Source organism: Diceros bicornis, chromosome X (assembly GCF_020826845.1).
Source record: "Diceros bicornis minor isolate mBicDic1 chromosome X, mDicBic1.mat.cur, whole genome shotgun sequence".
In the NCBI taxonomy this organism is placed as follows: Eukaryota; Metazoa; Chordata; class Mammalia; order Perissodactyla; family Rhinocerotidae; genus Diceros; species Diceros bicornis.
In genome coordinates this window covers 134,646,756-134,672,410 of record NC_080781.1, presented here as the reverse complement: position 1 = coordinate 134,672,410, position 25,655 = coordinate 134,646,756, and positions in this window count along the sequence as shown.

Here is a 25,655-nt window from a genome sequence, read left to right as displayed (position 1 = left end):
GCCAGTACCTCAAATGTGACTGCATTTGAAGATAGGACCTTTGAAGAGATGATTAAGTTAAAATGAGGCCATTAGGGTGGGCCCTAATCCAAGCTGACTGCTGTCCTTATAAGAAGAGAAAATCTGTACACTCAGCAACACCAGGGATGTGCATGCACAGAGGAAAGACCATGTGAGGACACAGCAAGAAGGTGGCTATCTGTAAACCAAGGAGAGAGACCTCAGGAGAAATCAAACCTGCCAACACCTTGATCTTGGACTTCCAGCCTCCAGAACTGTGAAGAAATAATTTTTTGTTGTTTAAGCTACCCAATCTGTGGCATTTTGTTATGGCAGCTCAGGCACACTAATAACAAATGTTAATGGCCTAAACACTTGAATTAAAGGGCAGAATGTCAGAATGGATTAATAGAACAAGACACTATTATATGCTTGCTGGAAGAGATGCATTTTAACTATAAAGATAGAGATAGACTGAAAGTAAATGGGTGGAAAAGGACATATACCGTGAAAACAGTGAGTATAAGAAGGCTGCAACTTCTGTATTACTATCAGATAAAGTAGACTTCAAGTAAAAGAGTATTACCACGAGCTAAGGGAGACATTTCATAATGAAGAAAGGATTAATTTACCAGGAAGATATAGTATTCATAAATGTGTATGTGCCTAATAACAGAACTTCAAAATAAACCAAGGTGAAAATTGACAGAATTAAAGAGAGAAACCATAGCTGGAGATTATAACAACCCGTTCTCAGCAACAGATAAAATAACTAGACGAAAATTAGTAAAGACGTAGATGATCTGAATAATGTTATCAACCACCTTGACCTAAATAATATTTATAAAGCCCTATACCCCTAAAAAGAAGAATACACATTTTTTTCAAGTATACATGGTACATTCACCAAGACAGATTGTATGCTGGGGCATAAACCATGTCTAAGTAAACTTGACAGAAATGAAATCATACAGTGGATGTTCTCAGACCACAATGGAATTAAATAAGAAGTCAATAACAAAAAGATAGCCAAAAAACCCTGAAATATTTGGAAATTAAGCAATATACTTCTAAATAACATATGGGTCAAAGAAGAAATCATAAGGGAAATTAGAAAATATTTTGAACTACATGGCAATAAAAACATAACGTATTAAAATTTGTGAGAAGAAGGTGAAGCAGTGCTTAAAGAAAAAGTTATAACTTTTATATTAGAAAAGAAAAATGGTTTCAAATTAATGACCAAGTTTCCACACTAAGAAGGTGGGAAAAGTGGGCAAAGTAAACCCAAAGTAGAAGTTAAGAAATAATAAATAGCAGAGGTCAATGAAACAGGAAAAAAACAAGGGAGAAAATTAACAAAGCAAAAAGATCAACAAAAATTGATAACTCCCTGGACAGATTAATCAGGAAAAAAAGAGAGAGCACAAATTAGCAATACCAAGAATAAAAGAGGGAATATCACTACAGATCCTACAGCATTAAAAAGATAATAATGAAACACTATGAACATCTTTATGGCAACAAATTTGACAACTTGGATAAAATGAGCAAATTTTTTGAAAATAACCTACTGAAATGGACACAAGATGAAACAGAAAACAGTTCTGTGAAACATCTCAAATTTTTGTGTATGATGTAGGTATGGGTCGAGAATATCTTCACGACTTGTGGGTAAGCAAAAATTTCTTAGGTAGGGCACAGAAAGTAATAACCATACTATATATATATATATATATATATATATATAAAACCATACTTATATATATGTAAGACTTCATCAAAATTAAGTACTTCTGCTCATCAAATGACATCATGAAGATCTGTGCAGATGAATTCCAAATAATTTATGTAGATACTCTGATCCAAAGGAGGGAGAACACAACCTCCTACTCCTTAAGTGTGGGCTGCTCATAGTGACTTCCTTCCAAAGAGGACAGTATGGAAAGGGGGAAAGCAAGACTAACTTTATAGTGGATAAACCTGACAAACACTACAAACACTTGATCCCTCAGCCAGGGATCAAGGTCAACATCAACAGGGATAAGTTATGTTGATATGATGTAATGAAAATGGCACTATACCTCCATGGTCTTCCATAAACCCATAAGCTCAGTCTAATCATGAGAAAAACATCAGACAAATCGCAGTAGGTGGGCATCCTACAAAATACCTGACTAGTTTCCCTAAAACTATCAAAATCATCAAAAACAAGAAAAGTCTGAGAAACTGTTATAGCCAAGAGGAGTCTAAAGAGACATGACAACTAAATGTAATATGATATCCTTGATAGGATTCTGGAACAGGAAAAGCACATTAGGTAAAAACTAAGGAAATATGAATGAAGTGTGGATTTTAGTTAATAATAATATATCAATCTAGTTTTATTAATTGTCACAAATGTATCATGTAAGGCATTAATAATAGAGGAAACTGGGTGAGGTATATGAGAATTCTCTGTACTATCTTCTCAATTTTCCTATAAATCTAAAACTGTTCTAAATAATAAAATCTATTTTTAAAAAGACGTCATTAAGAAAATGTAGAGATGAGTCACTGACTGGGAGAGAGTATTTGCAAAATATATATCTGACAAAGCACTGATATCTAGGATATTAAAAAAACTCCCCATACTCAATAATAAAAAGACAAACAACTCAATAAAAATGGAAAAAATATTTAAACAGACTCTTCATTAAGGAAGATATACAAGTGGCCAATAAGCACCTGAAAAGATGCTTGACATCATTAGTCATTAGGAAAATGCAAATCAAAGCCACAGTAAGACATCATTACACCCACTTGAATGGCTAAAATTAAAACGAATGAAAACAGCAAATGTTGGGGAGGATATGGAGGAACTAGAACTCTTACACATTGGTGATGTGAAAGTTAAATGGTACAGTCATTTCAGAAAATATTCTAGCTCTCAGTTTCTTATAAACTTGAACATACACCTACCCTATGACCAAGCAATTACATTCCTAGGTATTTACCAAAGAGAAATGAAAACAAATGTTCACAAAAAGTTTTATGAAAGAATGTTCTAGCAGCCTTGTTCACAAAAGCCAAAACCTGTTTTAACAGCCCAGGTGTCCATCAGTAGGAGAATGGATAAACAAACTATGGTAAATTCATACAATGGAATACAACTCCGAATAAAAAAGAAACAAATTGCTGATATATGCAACAACATGGTTGAATTTCAAAATCATTTTGTTGAATGAAAGAAGACATTAAAAAATTACATACTGTATGAATCCATTTATATGAAATTCTAGAACAAGTCAATCTCGTCTACGGTGGAAAAAAATCAGAACATTGTTTGTCTATGGAATGTGGGAGCAGGGATTAACTGGGAAAGAACATGAGGGAGCTTGCCAGGATGATGGTAATGTGCTAATTCTTGATAGACGTTTGGTTACTGAGGTGTATGTATTTTTCCAAACTTGTCAAATGAAACTCTTATAATTTGTGCATTTCATTATAGGCAAATTTCATCTCAGAATAAAAAAATAACTGTAAACAAATATTAATGGTATTCATACTGAATGCAACTTTGAAATGCATCAAAAATAAGATGGACTGATGGATAGATAGGATGATAAATAATATCTGATAAGGCACATAGCATAAAATATTAGTTGTAGAATCTAAGAGGTGCATAATGAGTGTTGACTGTAAAAGTCTTTCAGTTTTTCTGTATATTTGAAAATTTTTATAAGAAAATTTTGAAAAATAAAAGCCAAATCACAGTTTGGGAGAACATGTAAAATGAACAAAGGAGTAGTACCCCAGAACACATAAAGCCTCCTACAGATCAGTAAGAAAAAGGCAAACAACTCAATATAAAAAGTAGCAAAATGGCTTAACAGGGGCCGGCCCGGTGGCGCAAGCAGTTAAGTGCGCGCGCTCCGCTGCGGCGGCCCGGGGTTCGCTGGTTCGGATCCCGGGTGCGCACCAACGCACTGCTTGGCAAGCCATGCTGTGGCGGCGTCCCATATAAAGTGGAGGAAGATGGGCACGGATGTTAGCCCAGGGCCAGTCTTCCTCAGCAAAAAAAAAGAGGAGGATTGGCAGATGTTAGCACAGGGCTGATCTCCTCACAAAAAAAAAAAAAAATGGCTTAACAGACATATTACAAAAGAGGATATTCAAATGACCAATAAACACCTGAAAAGATGCTGTGGTGGATGCTGTAATGTCCTGGGCAGACTTCTTCAGGAGTTACTCTTGCAGCTGTATGGGTGCTGCTAGCAGACAGCCTTTGGTTCCAAGTCCAGTATGAGATTCTCAGCCCAATACAAATGCTGCTGTGGGCTCCAGAGCAGTGCTTCAAATGCCACCCCCTCACCTCACCACCAACCATGTGCAAGACCTTGGATAAGTCACTTAAACTCCCTACAGCTCTGCTTTCTCATCTGGAAAACAATAAGGAATAGAATTATCTTGCCTGCCTTACCAAATTGTCGTGAGGGTAAAAACCACGTTGAAATCTCTATCTGGCCTGGAGAGTGCTATCTACCTGTAAGTTACGTTCAGTAACAAGAGAAGCAAATGACAGAACTGGAACTCAAACCCAGGACTCTGACACCCTCCCTAGCACCACTGCCCTCGGAGCAGATCCTCTGAATTATCTCCCAGTGCCTGCTAAGATGGAATGCTGTCTACCTAGAGAATCTGTTGTGATGGTCAAACCTAAAGTAACTCACTCTGCTTTCTTAACAATGAAAATTATATTAACAAAAAACTGTTACCAGCTCCTCCCACTCCCAGGTAATGATGCACTGTCATGTACACAAAGGGGAAATTTGTAGCTAATGAGGGATCAATAAGCTGGAAGTCCTCACATAGTTTCATCGGGTGATTCTAGAATGGCTTAATATATGCATTTACAGGTGATTAGAGCTACACAAAGCTCAAGACCATATGAAGGAGCCTCTATTACGCCACCAATGGGGGATGAGATCCCTAAATTGTGAAATTCTGTTCTCTGACGAGGGTTGGGAGAGTCCACCACAGGAAGAGCCTACTGTGTTTACGACACTCATTAACCCCTGATAGTAACAATAACTGGCACCGCTGCGTCAGTGCCATCTCTGAGTGTGGGACATGTTGCCATAATCAAACTGATACAACACTTTACCTCTGGCCTAGTCCAGGACTTCACTGGGTTATGTACATCTAATATGTAGGAATCAATCCTCAAAAACAGCCCTGAGAGGCAGGTCTTATTATTCTCACTCATCGAATGAGGAAATGGAGGCTTGGGGAGATGAAGGGAGCTGCCCAAGGTCACAGAGCTGGCCAGTGTTGGGGCCAGGACTTGAACTTCATGCCTGTCATGGTCTCTCTTGAGAGTATAGAGCCAGTGCTCCTTCTGCTACACTGTACAGCCTACATGAATACATTCTGGGGAAAGCCAAACAAGATGAGCTTGGCCTCATAGTCTGTGACCAAAAGGGCCCAAATGCTACCTACTTACTCATTGACCCCATCTTTAGGTAAACTCTGGATGGACAGTGTTCTCCTGCCCTTTCCAGGGCCACCAGCAGGAAACACGGAAAGGACGCTTGTCTTGAATCCTTCCCTAGGCCCCTGCGCATGACTAACAGTTTGATTAGTTATTTGTGGAGGCCATGCTAGTCTACATGGAGAACAGCAGCAAGTCACAAGCCCACGTAGCATTCATTAATAGGATCTCAACTCGGGAGTATTTGCTTCATGCCAGCCAGCCAGTCCAATGAAAGCTGTTCTGAAGCCAGGAAGGCCACCTGCCTGGGACAATGGCCTGGGAGCTGGTACCTAGACATGCTGGGTGTGAGCTCAAGGAACCAACATAGCAGCACATCAGATGATTCTTTTCTTTATTACAAACCCTATCCCCATTCCACACAAGCTGAAGCCACAAGGACCCTCCAATTGACCAGAGCTTTTGAGAATGGCTAATGCAGAGCACAGAAGAAAAGTCTGATGGAGAACTTCCAGCTAAGTAAAGGTGGGGGAGTGAGTGGGCAAGGTTTAACCCCTTTAGCTCCCTCCTCTGCCTTCCTGATTGCTACCCCTGCCTGTTGCTCTCCTAGCCAACGGACTCTTCCTCTGAGGGACCAGGCAGCAGTCAGGACTAGGGATTGGCACATGCAGGGGAAGTCCGCACTACCCAGAAGCCTGGCACCAGGTTCATATTGAGCATAGACAAAGGGCTTTCAGAGGCAAGGGCTGGCAAAGACAAGCTTCTCTTGGGGGACTACCCTCAGGACCCACACATGCTTTTGAAAATTAATGATGCTGGCAAATCTTTAACTTGAATGAGAGATTTTTGATTTCAGAACCAGCGAAAAGTAATAAAGAGCCAAGTGGTATGAGGGAAAGTGCATGGTGTTGGAAGCCAGTCCAACCTGGGTGAGAATCCGAGTTCTGCCATGAAGTTCCTCTGTGGTCTTAGATGAGTAACTGCAAACCTCACTGGACCTCTTGTCTTGTCTGTAAAATGGAGCTAATAAGAGCTATCATTTGTGGAGCGTCTGCTCTGGCCAGGCTCTGGGCATGTAAGGAAATTCTCTCATCTCAGCCCCACAACAGCTTTGCAAGGTACACTCTTTCAACGCTGCTTCTCACTCCAGCCTTGCAGCCTGAGAGTCTCTAGGAGGAATGACATTTACATGGCTCCCTCCTCACTCTGTCCCCTCATGGTGCTTGTCTGTGCCCACTCCCGATGGATGTACGGGCCATTTCCACACTCAGATCAGGAACATCTAGCTCTTGGACACTCTACAGAGATGACCATCATAACCCAAGGTATATATGCAGCTTCTTAATGCTTGTTTTACATGCCAGTTGTTCCTAACCAACTGGGAGTTTCCCATAGACGGGGTGGGGTTGGCCTCCTTGCTAGAGCCTCAGCACCCAGCCCAGTGCCTGGTACACATACAACCTCAGTAAAGGTATGTTGAATTGATAATGATGTAGACTCTTGCTCTGTCACAGATAACTTCCTTGGTGGCTCAAGAAAGTTAAGATTGTCCCAGGTTCCTGACTGAGGAAGAAGCCCTTAGAGATTGCCTAGTTATTGGCCAGAGAGTGGCTTGCAGCACAGTAACAGGAAGGGATGGCCCAAAGTCACCCAACAAGCAAGGGGCAGAGCCTGACCCAGACCTCATGCCTCTTGACCTTGGGTGACCCTGCACCCTGTCCAGTCCTCTGACCTCCTTCAAACTGTCCAAGCTGACTCCAGCAATACCAGAGCCAACAAGGCCCCCAATGGACAGCACTGAAGCCCTCCCCCCAGCAGTTGTGTGCTGGGCTTGGGGCTGGAAGAGGAGCAGAGCTGCTCCCCCATGAGGCCCCAGGTTCCGCCCTGGCTTCGGGCCCTCCCCACTGACCTTGCAGGCACCTCAGGAAATCCCATTCTGGCCACTATCTGCTTCTTCCCAGCATCCGGGCCCCTTTGGTATGACAGGCTTGCTGCCAGCCCATCCCCCAGCTGCTCTACCCTTGGGCCAAAGCCGGCTCAGGGTCCCCAGAGTCCTGGCTAGCAACCAGAGTTTCTTCCCAGATTCCTTCCCAGAGTTCTGAGGAGATAGCCCAGGTCACTGCTGTCCTGTTGGAGCCAATTCCTCATCTGCAGGACCCATGCCCACAGCTTCTCAGCTTTTGAGGTGATGGCTGGGAAAAGCAAGGACTTTAGAGACTGGAGGGCCAGGCTGCCAGTGCCCACCACCCCCTTACCAGCTGTGTGACTTAGGGCAGGCTGTGAAAAAGTCTGCTTCCTGTGGGGCTGAGAAGGTTCAATCAGACAATGCATTTGAAAGGCCCTAGCAATATGACTGGTGCCCACAAGGGGCTCTGTAAATGCCAGCTTTCCTTTCATGGGGAGGACTCTTAACCAGGGGTCCCAGATGGGCTTCAGGAATGCCAGGAACCCCGCCTTGATAGTCTATATTGTGTGTGCATGAGCGTTTTCCTGGGTAGAAGAACCCATGGGAGCCTCAAAGAGGTTCCATGACCTCCCCCCAAGGTTAAGAACCTCTGATCTAGAGGATTTCCTCTCAGGTGAGAAGTACATAGAGCCTAGCCAAGAATCAGCTACCCCTCTCATATGGGGCCTGCATTGAGCCAGCTCATCAGGTCATGGGGTTCTGAGATATAAGAACCCAAACATTCATGAGGCCCCTGGGCTGGGCCCCAGATAGCCAGACATGGGAGTAGCCCACACTGCAGTGCAGAATGACCCAAAGGTGCACTGAATGTGGAGACCAGAGGAAAGAATAGTGGGGGTGAGGGGAGGGGGTTTAGCAAGGGCAGGAGACAGTCAAGACATAGTCAACTGTACCTTGAAGGATAAACTGGCTCCCCAAAGGACAGAGCAGCAAGGACCAAGGCCCAGAGAACATAGGACAGAGCAGCACAGGATATTTTGAGAGGTAGTCTAATACAATGGTTAAAATCATGGGCTCTGAAGCTAAACCACCCAAGTTGGAATCCTGGCTCTGCTTGGTGCTAAATCGTCATGCCCCTGGGTAAGTTACTGCACTGCTCCAAGCCTGTTTCCTTATTTATAAAGTGGAGATAATGACAGTACCTACGTATAGGGTTGCTGTGAGGGTTAAATGAGTGAACATAGGTAGAACCCTCAGAATAGGGCCAGGAACCTGGCAAGCACTTCGTATGTGCTTGCTATTATTCCTACTCAGTCCAGTAAGGCTAGAGGGTGGGGCTTGTGGATGAATGCAGTGAGAGGTGAAGCTGGACCGGTAAGCTGGAGTCACATAGGCTGGGCCGAGTCTGGGATTGAATCTGTACATTCAGGAATGCAATTGACTGTTTCTGAAGAGAGAACTGACATGAGCTGATGTGTGCTGTATGAAGGTCATATGAATATGATGGATGCAGAAGCAGGTCATTCAGTTAGCCAGTCAGCCAGTCATTCATTCCCTAAATTCTTACTTGTGCCAGGCTCATAATGAACGTAAAAGAAGAGTTTCTGGGAACTAGATGCTTCAAACACCATGTGTGGGGCTGATTTTGTGACCTGGAGCTGCTTGAACTTCACCCCCTTCTCCCTAGTAGTGCAGCACATCTCTGTGAGGGGAGGCCAGGGCCTGGGTGTGCACGATGGGGTGGAACCCCCAGAAGCATCTATCCATGGTCAAGAAATCTCATCCTGTTAACACCACGTCCTTGCCGGCAGAAGGAGTCTGTGGTAGACAGAATAATAGTCCCCCAAAGATATCTGTTGTAATTCCTGGAACCTGTGAATATGTTACCTTACAGGGAAAAAGGTACTTTGCAGATGTGATTAAATTGAAGATCTTGAGATGGGGAGATTATTCTCGATTATCTGGGTGCGTTCAATGTAATCACAAGGGTCCTAGTAAGTGAAAGAGGGAGGCAGAAGAGTGGATCAGAGTAAGATGTCATATGGAAGCAGAGTCACGGAGATAGGGGTTGGGGGGACTGAAATTTGAAGATACTACGTTGCTGGCCTTGCTGGAGGAAGGCGCCATGAGCCAGGAAATGGAGGCGGCCTCTAGAAGCTGGAAAAGGCAATGAAGCAGACTCTCCCCTAGAGCCTTCCGAAGGAATGGAGCCCTGCCCATACCTTGATTTTAGTCCAGTGAGACTCATTTTGGACTTCTGGCCTCTGAAACTGTAAGATAATAAATGTGTGTTGCTTTAAGCCACTAAATTTATGGTACTTTGTTACAGTAGCAATAGGAAACTAACACAGAGTCCAAAGGAAAAAAGGAAAAAGTAAATCCATGTATGAAATCTATTTTAGAAATAGCACCAAACCAGGTGAAAGAAAACCTCAGGGAAATTAAAGCTTATTTAGCAAGTGCTCTGGGGGAACCTGGAATGTGCACACAAAGGGAAATCCACCTAAATCTTTACCTCTCCTTGAATAATCCGATTTATTCCAGATGGGTTACAGAATGAGATACATGGGGAGAAACTAGAAGAAAGTGAAAGGGAGAATAGGATGGTGAAGGTCTTGAAATCATGACAGAAAAGGAATGAACGATAAGCCTAGAGAAAAGATGAGGAGTCCACGGGTGCTGTCTTCACCTACGTCCAGAGCTGTCATGGGAAAGGGCACACAGAGGAGAGGACCAGGATGGTGGGTAGACACTTCTGGGAGAGAAATCTCAGCTCAGAGTAAGAAGAACTCTCCCAACAATTGGCACCGTCTGAACCTGGAACAGGCTGCCTTAGGAAGCATGGTCTTCGAGGTATTTCAGCAGAAACCTAGTTCTGGAGAAGGAGTTCCGGCACTGGGAAAAGGGTTTTGGAACTGACAGGTGCCTCCCTGATTCTAGGTTGTGTCAGATACCTTCTACAACTTTGTGAAGATTGAAGCAATCAGTGCTCTTTTCTGTCTGGACTTGAGATAAAAAAAGAAACTAGTATCAGTCCAGAGACCAATTGTGACCAATCAGTGTCAGCTCCCTGACACATGCAATATCAGAGAGAACACACAGAATCCATGAAGCCTGAAGTGTGTCCATGGATATCACCCCCAAACAATTCCTCAGAACTCCTGTGAATTAAAAGTAAAGGTTAACAGATTTGCCTAAATGAGCTGTGGCACCATGTCAAATGGATTAGTCTCTGCAGTGCTGCACTCTGGGAGTGGAAGCAAGCAGAGGGGGAGGGGCAGAGGGGCTTTACTGTGGCTAGGACGGACAACAAGGGAACTTCAAGGCTGGTGCACCAGTGAGACAAGCCAGACCTCTACCCTGGCCCAGCTTCCCCCTCATTTCAACATGTTTGGGTGACCAACCAGTGCCACCTCCTGCCCAGCAAGTTAACTTCACGGCTGAGCAGGGTCATCCTGAGGCCAGGGCCTTCCTTATGTTCCTCCACCTCCGCAGAGCTGCCAAAAACAGCCTCAATAAGAACCATAGGCACTTGACTTAGACTACTTTGCAGATGAGGAAACTGAGACAGGGAGGTTAGAGAACATACCAGAGTCAGGAGGAGGACAAGAGGTTGCTCATACTGTAACCTGCCCCAGCTCCCTCAATAGCCCACAAAATCATGCCTCATGAAAGAGGAAGGGGCCTGGGAGTAGCCATCCCTTCCCCTCTGTTTGCACAGGAGGAAGCTAAGTCTCTTACTAGGCTCACAGCACGGCCTCCCTCCTGCTAGGCCTTCCTCCCCCAATTTCAACATGCTCTGATTTATATCCTCAAAGAAACCCCACCTTAAATACTAGACAAACCCTGGCTCAGTTCTGGAAGACGTGTGCATAACCTAATTGAGATTTGAAAGTCACAAAACCCTGATCCCCCTCACCCAAGGGTTGCATGTCTCCCCTCCTTTCTCTAGACACCCCCTCCTTGTTTCTTCTGGCCTACAAAATGCTTCCAAACCCTCTTCCCCAGGAAGGCCAATGGCGGAAGAACATGGCAAGCCAGCTGCTTGGCTGGTTCAAGTCAATCTGACATTGAAGGTCTGTGAGGTATAATTTTTCCTTTCTTCAAGCAAACACAATTTAGAGTCCCAGTCATAACATCTTGCTGTCTGACAGTCCACATAGTTCATTGACAGCCTGCAGAGTGCCCCTTCTTAGGAACACCTTCCCTCGAGCCGCAGTGAGATTCAAGATCAGCTGAGTACCAGGCTAGAAGCACGGCCTGTCTTTAGTTCTGCTCTCATAAGCTAGTAAGGAAGTGTTGGAAACCTGGCTTTTGTGGCTTTTGTTACTTCACTGGACCCTTGAGACAGCCCTGGGAGGTGGCTGTGTGACCCCAAGCAAGTCACCTCACCTCTCACAGCCTGTTAACTCAAGGGTTAGTGGATGGCAGTATTACTACCACATAGAAAGCACTCAATAAGACTATGGTGGCCCTGTGATGACCAGTGGCACCATCTACCACTGTCCTCACCATAGGACGTACATATAGGGTGCCTCCCATGGGACAGGGTCTGTGCCAACTGTGCACAGAGATTAAGCTGCCGTGTGGCAGGATGCATTGCCTCCAATTTACAGAAGAGGGAACTGAGGCTCAAAGACATTGAGTAACTTGCCTGAGATCTCTCGGCTAGGATACGTGGGAGTCCAGGGCCCACCCTCCCAACTGTTCCTGCTGCACTGCTTCCAAGTACTGCTTTACCAAAGACTGTGGTAATGCCGGAAGCCCAGGTATGAGTCCCAGGATGAGACCTCCACTGGCCCTGCCCAAGTGGGGCTTTCTGGATGGGGGCCTCTCCCCTGCTCACCCTACCTGAGAGAAGCCCTTTCGTGAAGTAAGCCACCCCCCATGGTCACTGCCTCCTCCTGCTCTGAGGCCACACTAAGGGCTCTCCCACATCCAGCCTGACACACCCAGGGTTGCCAGGCCCAGGAGCCTGGATCCACCCTGGGCCCTGCTCACCCTGCACTCAGCAGAGCTGGCCAAGCATACACATCCATGAAGATAGCTAGGTAGCCACATGTGGGGCTTGTACCATTTAATGAACTTTGTTTTTCAAATATGGTAAAAGGTGCATTAACCACATGATGCCAGAGCAAAGAAGAAAGAAGAAAAAGAAGATTGGGAGTTAATTTTATGGATGCACGTAAGAGGCTTGAAATGATAGAAAATGCATTTCAAAGCATGCATAGTATCACAGCTCTGTCAAGTAGCAAAAGAGAAGGAGACAAAAACAGAATGACAACATTAGGTTACTGTTTCTCCTTTAAATCTTTGGGGGTTAGCCATCACTGAGGAATGAAAATGTATGAATTTGTCTGTAATTTTTTCTCTGCTAAAATCTGAAATGCTAATGTAATTTTAATGTAGTTTAATATAATAATGAGTCCATTCTAAGAGTCCAATTCACTCTTAGTATGTACTTTAGCATAAAAGACTTTTTATCGTTACCATATCCATTTTATTTCATTCATTCATCCACTCATTCATTCATTCAATAAATATGTGCTGGGGTCCTATTCCACGCCAGGCCCTGGCTGGACCCTGGGAGGAGGGGAAAGAATACAGACGCACATCAGGGCTAGGCGCTGACCTTGAGCCTTGTGGTCTAGCAGAGGAGACAAGGCAGGGACCTAAATAATCAAGTGGAACATGGTCACAGTGCCCCAGGAATAGTAGGGCACTAGGTTGGAGATTCCAAGGAGGGATAGAGGACTTGCAGCTAGAAAAAGAATTTAGGAGGCCTGCCCAACCCTTGGCTTCTCATGATGACTAGGAAGGGGATGTAAGCCTGCCTGGCAACGTGGGCCGGAAAGAGTCCTGCTTTCCAGTCCCAGCTTGGCAGCAAGCAAAGTGTGCAGCCTGGGGTGAGTCCCTGCTTCCCTCTGGGCCTGTTTTCTCAAGTGCGAGCTAAGAGCTTTGGATCTCACGAGGCCTACAGGTGCGTCCAGGGTGAGGAGCCTGAGCCTGAGTCCCAGATGTCTGGGCTTCAAATCGCTGGCCTCTCACTCATCTTTTTGTTATTTCCAACCACACAGCAGCTCCCATCAGCTCAGCCTTTGAGTGAGAACCATGGAAACTGGGAAGAAGGGCTGAGCTTAGTAGGTGGCCAAACTACTTTCTGTTGCCCTCAAGTCTTGAGAACATCAGTGAAAGACCTTTGTTCCCAATGTGTCCCCAGGCAAGAGTGATGTCAATGCCAATAATGTCAAAATGTCCAGCAAACAAATATCCTTCTCTCTCATCCTCCCTCCCTCCCCATCCCCTTTATCAGGTAAAAAGAAAATACGCCAGAAGGGATGAAATATAGCTCCAGTGAGCTGAGAGGTAAATTAACCGGAATACAGGAGCTCTCTTGAGGGCCATTATGACTGGCCACTCTTGGGGTTTCCTGGATACCGCAGGGAACCAAGGCCCCTCTTGAGCAGCTTAGCAGGCAGATGGTTCTGCCACTCATGATGGCCTCTGAGCACTGGGCTGGAAGTCTCTGAGTAGAGAGGGCTGTGGGCTCAGAAGGAGCTGATTTCACCCTCTACTACTCTTCTAGACACTTCCAAAGGGTCGGTGTTGTTGATACACACTCCCATACCGACCTTGACCCTTAAATTCCTTTGAGGATTAATGGCACATCAAGACTCCTCCTGGGGGCTCACTCCCTGTATTCATTTCCTAAGGCTTCCATATAAATTGCCACAAACTGGGTGGCTTAAAACAATAGAAGTGTATTCTCTTGCATCGTGGAGGCCCAAAGTCCAAAATTAAGGTGTCCCCAGGGCCACACTCCTTCCAAAAGCTCTGGGGTAGAATCTGTTCCATGGCTCTCTCCTAGCTTGTGGTGACTGTCAGTAATCCTTGGTGTTTCTTTGACTGTAGCTTCATTGCTCTAATTTCTGCCTCCATTTTCACACGGCTTTCTCCTCTTTTTCTCTCCTCTTCTGTCTCTCGCAAGGACACTCGTCATTGGATGCAGAGCCCACCCTAAATCCAAAATGATCTCATCTCAAGATCCTTAACTTAGTTACATCTGCAAAGACCTTTTTTCCAAATAAGATCACATTCACAGGTTCTGGGTGGACACCCAGAGGAGTGTCTTTTGGAGGGACACCACTCAATGCACTATACTCCTCTCAGAGCTGTTGTGTTTTTGAGAACCAATTGGCAGAACTCAGACAAAGAGAGACTCTGGCCTGGGCAATTGGTTCTCTCATTACTTCTATTGGACAAGAGCATTCTGGAAGACTCAGCTCACAAGACTCCTTCCGGTAGAGCAAAGCATGAACTCTGGAGCCAGGCTCCCTGAGTTTGCATCCTGGCTCTGTCACTTCCTAGCTGCTTTATGAACCTAGGCAAATCACTTCACCTCTCTGTGCCTCAGTTTCTTCATCTTTAAAATGGAGATGATAACAGTGCATACCCCACAGGAAGAGTAAGGCTCTGTTAGTGTTTGCTATTATTCTCAGTATCCTGCTGTGATCACTACTGAGGCAAATGCATATCATCCCACCCATATACCCAAAAGCAGAAGCATACCTGGAACACATTAGAATTGGAAGCAATCCTAGAGACCATCGACTCTCCAACAGCCTCAGTCAATAGAAAAACGGAGGCTCAGACGGTGCAACTGACTAGGCATTTATATAAAAGGATGCTCTTTTATATAGGAGGTGTCATGATAATGAGACTGTTTTTAAGCAAAGGAACCAACATTTACACCATCAAGGAAATGTCTTCCTTGAAAGTCATCCCCTTGAGAGGCTTTACATGTTTTCTCACAGCTGCTGTTGCTCAAACCCTCTGGGGCTGTGGAGGTGGCCCTGGGAGACAGTTCATGAATCATACTACCCTTTGTAGCCAAATCCAGCCTTCCCTGGTTTAACCAACCACCTTCTCCATATTCTCTCAGAAAGCCTTTTGGGTTACTGACAGTCAAACCTACCCTCAAATGATAAATAGCTGTTCCAGGAATGGCTGGCCAGCTCTGAAGGCAGACTTCTAAGACAAGTCCCACAAATGAGCACTGAGCACTCACTTAAAGCCCCACATGGGAGGTTTGAGGACGGCAAGCCTGCTACCATTTCCCAGTACTGCCACATCCCTTACCTCATTTTGTCCTCAACAAGCCTATGGCTGCATGCTTTACCATCCCTTTACTAATGAGGTAACTAAGAAGCAGAGAGGGTGACAAGCTTTTCCAAGGTCACAGCTAGTCCATGGCAAAGGGGAAAGTTGAACTCAGACTTTCTGCTTCCAAGTTTATCAATCTTTCTGCCATCCCAGGATGAACACATGGCATTTCTCACATGTTTAAAATAATTTTCTGATTTTCTACTTTGTCCTTATTCCCAGTTTGAACTTGGAAAAAACAAGGATCGGTCTGCCGTATGCTCCAGGCTGAGCCGGGTGCTTTGCTTTGCAAGCAACAACTGTGTGTGCAAATACTAAGAGATGCCAGGGCAGCGTGGTGCCACTGGCCTTGAAGGTGTCCTAGTCTCTACAGTTTTAGGTTTCCCTCTGTCCATCTGTAAAATGGGCATAGTGATAACAGAAGAGAGAGGGTTGGCCTCAGAGGGACTTAGGGAATCCTGATTTTTCCCAGGATTAGCAATTGGAAGTGTTCTCCAGCAGGGGTACACAGGGGTATGTTTGAGCTGTCCTACAAATAACAGCACTTGCCCAGGAATGAGGTGGCACTCAGAGTCCTGCAAGATAAGTAAATGGGCCTGGATGGGTCACTAGCAGAAGATGCTAGTGCAGAGCAGATGGCCACAGGGATGGCTAGAGCAGATGGCCACAGGGATGTGCACGTGATTCTTGAGGCTGAACCAAGGCTGCTCCTCACGATGGCTTTATGAAACTGGAACAAAGCGAGACAGGGAGAGAGGCAAGGGGGAGGGGGACAAGTGCATTTTCTTATTCTATGTAGAAAAATAGGACATTTTAGGATGGAAAGAGGCCAGAAAGCCCACTGAGAGCTGCCTCCTCTTTTCCAAGCCCTGAGCTCTGGCGCATTATAATTTCTCTCCTAATACTTATCGAACCATTTATAAAGCAAAAACATCCGTTCCCACTAGTGGCTTCTATTATTGTCTGTGGTGGATTTTCCTGTACTGTAACAATCCTTTCTGGGAGGAGATGGCAGTGCCTTTCCCTGGGTGATGAGCTGCCCGAGTGAGGCTATTCCTCCACCGGGCTTAAGCTGCAGAGCCTTACTGTCCTTTCCTCAATCTCCCGGGGCCTCTGGTTCTCACTCCCCAGCAAGCGATGCTTGCCATTCTCCATCCCATTTCAGAATACAGTCCTAGTCCCTGGATCATTAAAAGGGAAATCTTTTCCCCCAGGAGGACCTACAGCCTTTGCATATCCTTCTCCACAGGAAAATTCCCCCTCACCCCAGAGAGAAAAGGTGCCTAAGCCTCCCTGGGAGTTTCATTTTCCCATGAGGCTTTGCCACCAACTTGGAGAAAATTCCTGGACCCCAAGTGAGGTTGCCTATTTCTGCTTTTTTCCCCCAAGGCTCTTTCCCATTCTGCTAGTTTCTGGCCTATGCCAGAGCTGGTCCATAAAGACAAATTGTTTTTTAATCATCAGTTACCTTTCTGAGTGTTTGGGCTTACTTCCTGGTCCCAGCTGTGAGAATTAAATCAAACCAGTCCTGGTGAGGAACATAGAGTTTCCTGTACTTTGCCTTGACATGCTCCCCACCCCCCAGATAAAGTTCTGTGTTTGAGAAGACTGTGCCTATTGAAGGAGATAAAGAGGAGAAGATATAGGGACAAACTTCACTACTGCATCGTGGCCAGAAGTGTGCTGTCCCTTGCCTCCAGGAAGGTACCTCTGCAGGGCCAGGCACCCTCTACTGGGCTCCAGCGTTGCCCCATGTAGACTCTATCATCATCCTTGCCATGCTGTGCTCTAATTGTCTGTCTACTCATTTCCTAACCCCAGGAGGCAGAGGGAGGTCTTTGAGGAGAAGTCCACAGTCTTAGTGTCACTAGTCTACCCAGAATAGAGCAGAAGGCCTGACTGGAGCAGGTGCCCTGTAAATAAATATTGGTTGAATGAATGAGGAAAAACATAACCAAGGAATCTTTAATATGGTGTCCAAACAAAATTAAACAAAGAAATAAGAGAGAATCGGGTCAGTAGGTCTATCCGTCCCTGGCAGCACCTGACCCTCACAGCCAGGCTCGGGGCCTCTCCCCACAGTCTCAGCTCTGACCTTACCCTAGCCCCAGAAGGGTCCACTCAGCAGCTTCTATCTTGCTACCCCAGAGCAGGCAGTCAGTGGGGCTAGGGGAGCCTCATTCCCCTGAGCCTACAGAGCCACAGACTTTCCCGACTCCAGCTATATTGGCCAAGTCCTCATAGATGAACTTCTGCCTTGGTTTCTGTACTGACTATTCCAGCTTCTTGCTGGACCTGGATCCCTGATCTAAGCTCCAGTGTATTTGGATCAGGTCCTGTCTCCCTGCCCGGCATTTGTATGGCTCCTCCACCAGAGGCAACAGACAGTCCCCCTTTCCCCACCAGCTGCGTGCAGTCTTTTACTGTGAACGGTTCAGCATCTGGTAATGTACCTCCAAGCCCTGGACTTCCAGTGTCCCCAAGCTCCCATTGCCATGCTGACCTACAACATGAGCCCCACCTCAGATACTAATGCCTGCACAAGCCACACCTACATTTCCTCTCCACTTTTGACAATGCCTGGGCCTTCTCAGCAGCTTTTGAAGGGACCTGTCTCTACAGACCCAGCTGCCTCCTTGTTGCCACCAGTCCAACTTGCTAAGGATGCAGCCTAGCCCACAGCTGAGCCCATCCAGGTTACTGCCAAGGGACTGGAAACTGGTCCCCCAAAACCACAGAGGACAAAGCACTAAGCATTAAATGGAAGCTCTGCCAAGATCATCCCTATGTCAAATTTAGTGGGGCATCTGTCACCAAACCCTTCTCATCGTCTCCCATCACCACTCAACTACGTTGGTCAAAAGCAGCTCTTCCTGGAAGAGACACACTTTTCCTTATAGATTAATGAGATCCAAGTGGACAGCTTTCACCAGAGTACTAAATGAGATCATCGCAAACTGACTGACATAACATCAATACATCCTCAGTAATAGCCACTGTTTCCAGCAATTGGGGCCTCTCTGAACTACTCTCCTCAGGGACCATGTCCCAGGGTAGCCTCACAGGCAAGTCTTCGTTGTGAAAAAGTCTTTTGGCACTGAAGGTTATAAGTTCCCTTGAATGGGGCCCAAGAAAAGCTCATCTATGCTGCAGTATCCTCTATGGTGGTAGGACAAATGCCACTAGCCCAATAATGACCCTTTATTGAGTATCCACAATGTGCCTCACCCTGTGCCTGGCCCTTCCCATTTACTCCTCAGAAACACTTTACAGAAGGGTGAAGTGACTTGCCCAAGGTTACACAGCCAGTAAGGGAGGAAGAATGAGGATTATGATCCAGGTCTCTCTGACCCCAAAGTCTTAGCTCTCATTGCCACATAGATTATCTCCCTGTCCTTGAGCTAGCTCAACTGGACTGAATCAGAAGTTTCAAAACAACACAAGAAGATGGAGTCCTTGATGATTCAAGCTGTTGGGATATGAGGAGAAGGCACCCTTTATAGCTGCTGGCTTCCCCAAACAGAGCAACCTGTGGGTCTGTCTGTGGGTAGGTGAGCATGAGGCAGCTACTTAGGATCCAAACTTAGATATGCTGATAGCAGTGGTCAAGTTGCTTTAGTTGCTCAACAGACTGAGCTCCCTGAAGGTAGGCACTGGGTCTGATTCACCTCAGAAGACACTGTAGCATCGAGTACAAAGCTTGAGATAGAGTAGCAGTTTTGCAGGATCCATGATGAGCACCACAAGGGAGGGCTGAAGGGCTACAGTGACTCAGAGGAGAAATGATCACATCAGGCTGGGGGGCCAGATGGACTTTCTCTGAGCTGGCTCTTGAAGTACAAGGTCTGATTTTAGACAGGTGAATATAAGGGAAGAGATGTCCTAGGTAGAGGGACAAGCATAAGTAAAGGCTCAGAGAGTTTTAGGGTAAAAGCACAAGGTGTGTGAAGAGGATGAGATGAAAGGTTGGAGGGGAAGTTGGGGCTGGACTGCGCATGATAGAATTGCAGTGTTCACAGCCACTGACAACTGAGCAGCCACAATGGGTCAATGTTCTGGGCCTGATGCTCTGGATTAATTATTATCTCTTCAATCCTCAAACAGCTCCATGAGGCATTACTGTCTTCCTTTGACAGATGGAAAAACAGAGGCTCAGAAAGAAAAGTATAGTAATTGTCCAAAGTCACATAGGAGATAGAGCTGGCATTCAAACTCACATCTGCTTCTATAGCGAAAGGATGAATTAGGGAAGGCCTTGAATGTCAGGTAGAGGAGGTCTTACTCCTGGGAGGCAATGGAAAGCAGGGAAGTAGGTTGAAAGAGCGAAATCCGAGAATGGGAAGACTCCCAGCTTTTAATAGTGGCAACTATTCTAACTGCACTATCAAAATAGCTTCAACTTGGGCAGCATCTTGGATCCTGGGTTTTATTAGGACCAGGGGGATGTGAAGAGTGGAAGCTTTCTAGGAGGCCAAACCTCATAGTAAGGTTAAGAGGAGTCCCAAAGTGAAGTTTCTGTAGAAGTGACTGTTTCTAGCATGGTCTGGTAGCAGCCAAATGGAGGAAAAACATAAGCCCTTAAGATATGATTCATAATGATCAACCAATGAGTTTCCTGTATATTTAAATCAGGCCCATTGGAAATATGTCAACTTTCATCTAAATGCCTTGGTCCATCTGATTGGGAGGCTTTTTGGGAAACTGTCCTGAGTCTGTGGCCTTGTTTCTATTTGATCTCAGAGCAGGTTGGGCCAGGGAGACTGCCTCTAGAATTGTCCCAGGCAGAGGCACCCTGTGCTGTCATTTGTTTGTGCCTCTGAGGTTCAGGATGGCTGAGGCCTAGAGGACTGTTAGATAGGATCCCACTGCTCTCTCCAGATTATTCGCCCACAACACTAGCCTGTTCTTTAGCAAATGCTGGGCTCGAGTAGACCAGAGCTGCAAATGGACCTGCTGGTCAAAAGGCTGGGCCTACAGAAATGTAGAAGTTCCTATGTGCAAAGGCCCAGTGAAATGCGAAATCTCTGGAAAGTGTGTTAAGTCTGCACCATAGAGCAGGTTGCCTTAGACTAGAAGGGGCTTGACAGTGTGTCTAGGCCAACTCCACATGGTACAGATGGGGAAAGTAAGAGGATCTAGGGAGGGCAGCAGGCTCCCTCCCGGTCACAGAGTGTATTAAGTGGCTCTCTAGACTAAAGCCCAGGTCTCATAAGTTTTTAAGAACAATTCTACATGTTCCAAATGAGTTCCTTCGGATGAGTTGTTTTGATTCAAATCACCTAAAAATAGAACTGTTGCCTGGTTTTGCTCTGTAGACAATCTCTAGCCTCCTCATCTAATAACAACAACAATAATAGTAATAGTAATACATTGTGTTCCTAAAACAGTTAACTACAGCTTACATATGCATTTTCCCCTGGACTCTTCACAACTGCCCTATGAAGTCAGCAGAGCAGGGATTTTTAAGCCCATCTTTACCAAGGAGAAAACTGAGGCTCCAAGGAGCTAAGAAAACTCACCGAAGGTCAAGTGGTAGAACTCAAACTTGAACTGAGTAATTCTATTCCAAGCCCAGTGCTCTTTCCACTCCCATGGCCTTTTCTGTGAGAGGTACCAGTGAAATGGTTTTCCGCAAAACCGAATTGTGGTATTTTCCAAGCTGCTCTCAGTCGAGATAAAGTATTTGCATGTGACCTTGTCCCCTCAGCAGCTTCCTAGAAACCACGCCCCCAGCCACCTGGGGCCCAGCACAACTGCTCTAAGTACCAAATAATGCCTCCCTCTGCTCCAAGATCACTTTGGGACTTGAGCTGGCTCTTCCACTCCTCCCTCTGTGGAAGAAAAGACTCACATGCAAATAAAGTGGGACATTTCTATTTGCATTGGGGGAGATGCAGCCAGATCAAATATGATGACCACATTAACTAAATATTACAGCCATTTCCTTTCCAGTTTTCCTGCCTGTCACCCACTCAATCTGCTGTAGAATGGCCATGCAGGAATGTGATAAATATTTTTTCCTTCCTAAACTGGAATTTAGCATGAATAGAGAAGTGTTGAAGTGAGAGAGTTAGCTGTTGAAATCTTTGCTCTTTGCTTTCACTGGGCCAAGCACCTGTGGGAAAGTGTTAGGGTCATTCAGGATGGAGCTACCACTGGGGAGAAATCTAGGTGTGATGCAGATTTTTAAGGCAGGCTTAGTCAAAAATCCACAGCTGGAACACATAACATCTTTGTTGTGCTTCAGGTTACTCAGAAGCAGATGGGCCAAAAGGTCGAAAGTCTTTGTGAAGAAATAGGTTTGTGCCTAGATGCTGCTTGATTGCTTAAAAGCATGATACTTCTCCATCTGGAATATGTCTCTAAGGACAATGAATGAGTGTCTGCTCTGGGCTTATGAAATGGTTGATCAGCAGTAGGCATGAGGCAGGCACCGGCAGGACCCACATGAAGCCCTCAATTGGGCTGGCAGGAGAGCAGTTCTTACCCTGACCAGAAGGACTTTCAGCATCCTGATCCCACAGCTCGAATTATAGGCCTGGATGCAAGGAGGTTTTGATGGAGAAGGAAGCTCAGAGATGGGATAGGTCCACTCTTTCCATTGGAAGCTAGAGGAACCAAGGCCCAGAGAGGGGCAAGGACTTGTGCAAAACTAACAGCAAGGCAGGGAAAAGCTGGGCCAGGGCTTAGGCTGCCAGACCCCGGGGCCACGGTGCTTCTTCCTGCTCCAGGTTGCCTCCCACTACTTGGGCCACAGACTAGGGGTGGATGAGCTACCTCCTTTATCTCTTGTGGCTTGCCCTGAGGGGAGCCCCTTCCTAGAGCTTAGGAGGAAGAAACTGATGGCACTGATGACAATGTCCACAGCAAAGAGGAGCTGTGAGTAGATCTAGGACCTGTTTGCAATAGAAACAAGAGAGGGACCACCTCCTGACAAACCCTTTCCCATTGGATGGCCCTTCTTTGTTAGATATGCACTGTTCAAAGTTCATCAACTGTGCACTTCACTCCTGGGCCCCAGCTCAATCAGGTCTTTCTGTGGGTCTGATGGGCCCACATTTAACTCCAGGCAGCAATCTTCTAAAAGAGGGGGCGAACGGGTGGCACTTGGAATATGATTTTTTGAGTGGTGACTGACAGACTGGGTCTATCTTCCTGCTGTGTGTGTGTGCAACAGAGAGAGAGAGAGAGAGAGGGAGAGAGAGAGAGAGAAAACGAGAGAGAATGAGGTGGCAGTAGCTGCTGATAACCCAAAAGCGAGTTTTGAAGGGAAAACTTGACTGAAGCTCTGAAAGTGCGTGGGTTCTCAGGATTTACAGTGTGAAGTGACTTAAAACAGTGGGACTTTCATGAAGGAAGTGAGGTGGCACCTTAAGGTTAGCCTGTGTATTAAGTAGGACACCAGGGTTGTGGGTTAATTCGGGGAATGTACACTTTACAAAGAACTTCCTGATATGTGCCCTTGTTTAACTCGACCCTGAGTGGATGTGGATGTGTGGATGTGTGTTTGTGTATGTGTGAGGGTATTACCCCTATTTAATTAATTATGAAACCGAGGCTCAGAGAGCTTATCTAACTCCCCATGGTCATACAGCGAGCATGTGGTAGAGCTAGAACTCAAACCCAGGTCTTTGGCCTCCCTTGTCCTATTCTCTTTTCACTATACATAGTATAGCCTCACGGATAGGAGGCAGGCTCTAAAATCACAGAGACCTGGGTTCAAATCCCAGTTCTACTACTTCCTATAGGATTTACTTATCTGATATGGTGTCTGTGACCATTAAGTGAGACCATATATGATGGCAGTACGTGCTTAATACAGGCCCAAAAGACCCTTCTTGCCTTTCAGAAGGCAAGTCAAAGGGAAGCATGATTGATGACACCATGGGCAATCTGATTAATCCACTCGAGGTAGGGGGATAGGGAGAGGGGAGACAGTTTTTGCCACCTTTCTTTCTCCCCAAAAACCTATGCCTGCTGCCTGATTTTCCTCCACCCAGCACTCTGGACTTTGGGTCCCCAGCTGCATTCCTATGCCCCGATGCCCCTAGCCCTGACCCAGTGCTCAGCTCCACAGCCCGACCCTGCTTGGGGCACCCCACATGGACACTGATGAGAAGCAGATCAATGACATTTCCTAAGCCTCTACTCACCTTCCACACCCCACTTTTTGTTTTTCTTTTCTGCCCCCTCCATAAGGGAAGGAAATCTTTTTTCTCTTCAGCCTTGGATGTAAAAGGAACACCCAGACCCTCCCTCTGAATTCACAGGCACAGCTGGCAGAAGGACTTGCAGTGGAAGAACACTGCTCTCCCTGCCCATTTATTCAGTCACTCGCATTTCATTCAGTTGACCCTCATTGAGTGAGGGCGGTTCCAGGCCAGCCCTCATGCCAGGCTCTGCCAGGACATGAGATCAAGACACTCCAAGCCTCGCTGGCTCCACAGCATTTCCCCAGATATTCTCAGTTTCATTTCATAATCATGCCTGGCAAGAGTTATCATCCCATCTTATGGAAAAAGGAACTGAGGCCTATGGAGAGATGTGACTTGTCTGTTGAGAATCACAAAGCCCGTAAGTAACCCAGCTTGGATTTGAATTCAGGTCTCTCTGTGCCCTAAGCCTATGTTTCTTTGACTCACTAGGTTGGGCAGGGAAGGAGAGAGACAGGAAGAAGTTTATGGGGATCTTTCCTTCTCCCAAAGGGGATCTGGGCCAGACCAGAGGAAGCAAAAGGCATGGGATTCTCAGTTAGAAGACCCCGTGGCTAAGCTGACAAAGAACCACATGGAACCACATGGCAGTAGGTTTAAATCTATGTCTGCCTCTTACTAGTGGTCTGCTCAATTAAAGGCAGGCCTTGGCAGTCGTAGTCCTGATTGACGTGCAGTGTGGTCAAGAGAACATAGGCCAGAAATGGGCACCCCTGCTCTGTGACCCAAAAGCAGTCTGTGTGGAACCTCCATCTCCTTATGGTTCTTATTATCCTAAACTTCCAGTATCCATTGTTATAGACTGAATTGTCCCCCCACCCCCAAATTCATATGTTGAAGTCCGGTACCTAAGAATGTGACGGTTTTTCGGTTTTTCGAGATAGAGTCTTTAAAAAGGTAATTAAGTTAAAATGAAGTCATTAGGGTGGGGCTTAATCCAATATGACTGGTGTTCTTATAAGAAGACGAGATTAAGACACAGAAACACACAGAGAGAAGACCATATGAAGACATGGGGAGAAGATGGCCATCTACAAGCCAAGGAGAGGGGGCTGGAACAGATCCTTCCCTGACAGGCCTCAGAAGGAACAAACCCTGCAAACACCTTGATTTTGGACTGCCAGACTCCAGAACTGGGAGACAATAAATTCTGTTGTTCAAGCCATTCAGTCTATGGTACTTTATTAAGGCAATCTTAGCAAATGAATATATCCATATACAGAGATCTATCTTCCCTGCTGGACCATGAGCTCCTTGAAGGCAGAAGACCAGCACCAGTTCAGTGCCTGGTGCCCAGTGGATGGTCAGTCAAGAGTTGCTGAAGGTGACCTTGCTTGGGGTGGGCGGAGGAGGATATCAGTCTGGGAGGCCAGCTGGCCCATTCCTCTCAGGACAGGTCTGGGGGGGGTCTGCCTGCTGGCCCCTCCCTCCCTAGATTTTCTGCCGGTCAAAGAGGACATCCTTCCTCAGGGAAGAGGATGTGAGCAGCTGCAGCCACCTCCTGAAAAAGCAGCCAGCAAAGAACCTGGGTAGATCGTGTTCCTGGAGACTCCAGGGCATTCTGGGAAATACTCAGTGCTAGTAAACAGCATGGGGTGAGGGCCTTGAGAATCAGGGTCTGATCTCACTCTGCCCTGATCTGAGAGGAAACTAACTCTCTGGGGATTGGAGAAGGCTTCACAAAGTTGATGATGTCAGAGCTGCAGCTTGAAGAATGTTTAGGAAAGGACAGTGGGGAAGGGGAGGAGAATTCCACACAATAGGAATTGCATGAACAAGGTAAAGCAATGTGCAGGTACATGGGATGCTCAGGGAACAGAAGCCAGTCTGGGATGGCTGAAGCACAAGGATTTTGGGAAGGGGTGGCTGAGATCTTGGGGAGTTGAGTAGGAAGTAGAAC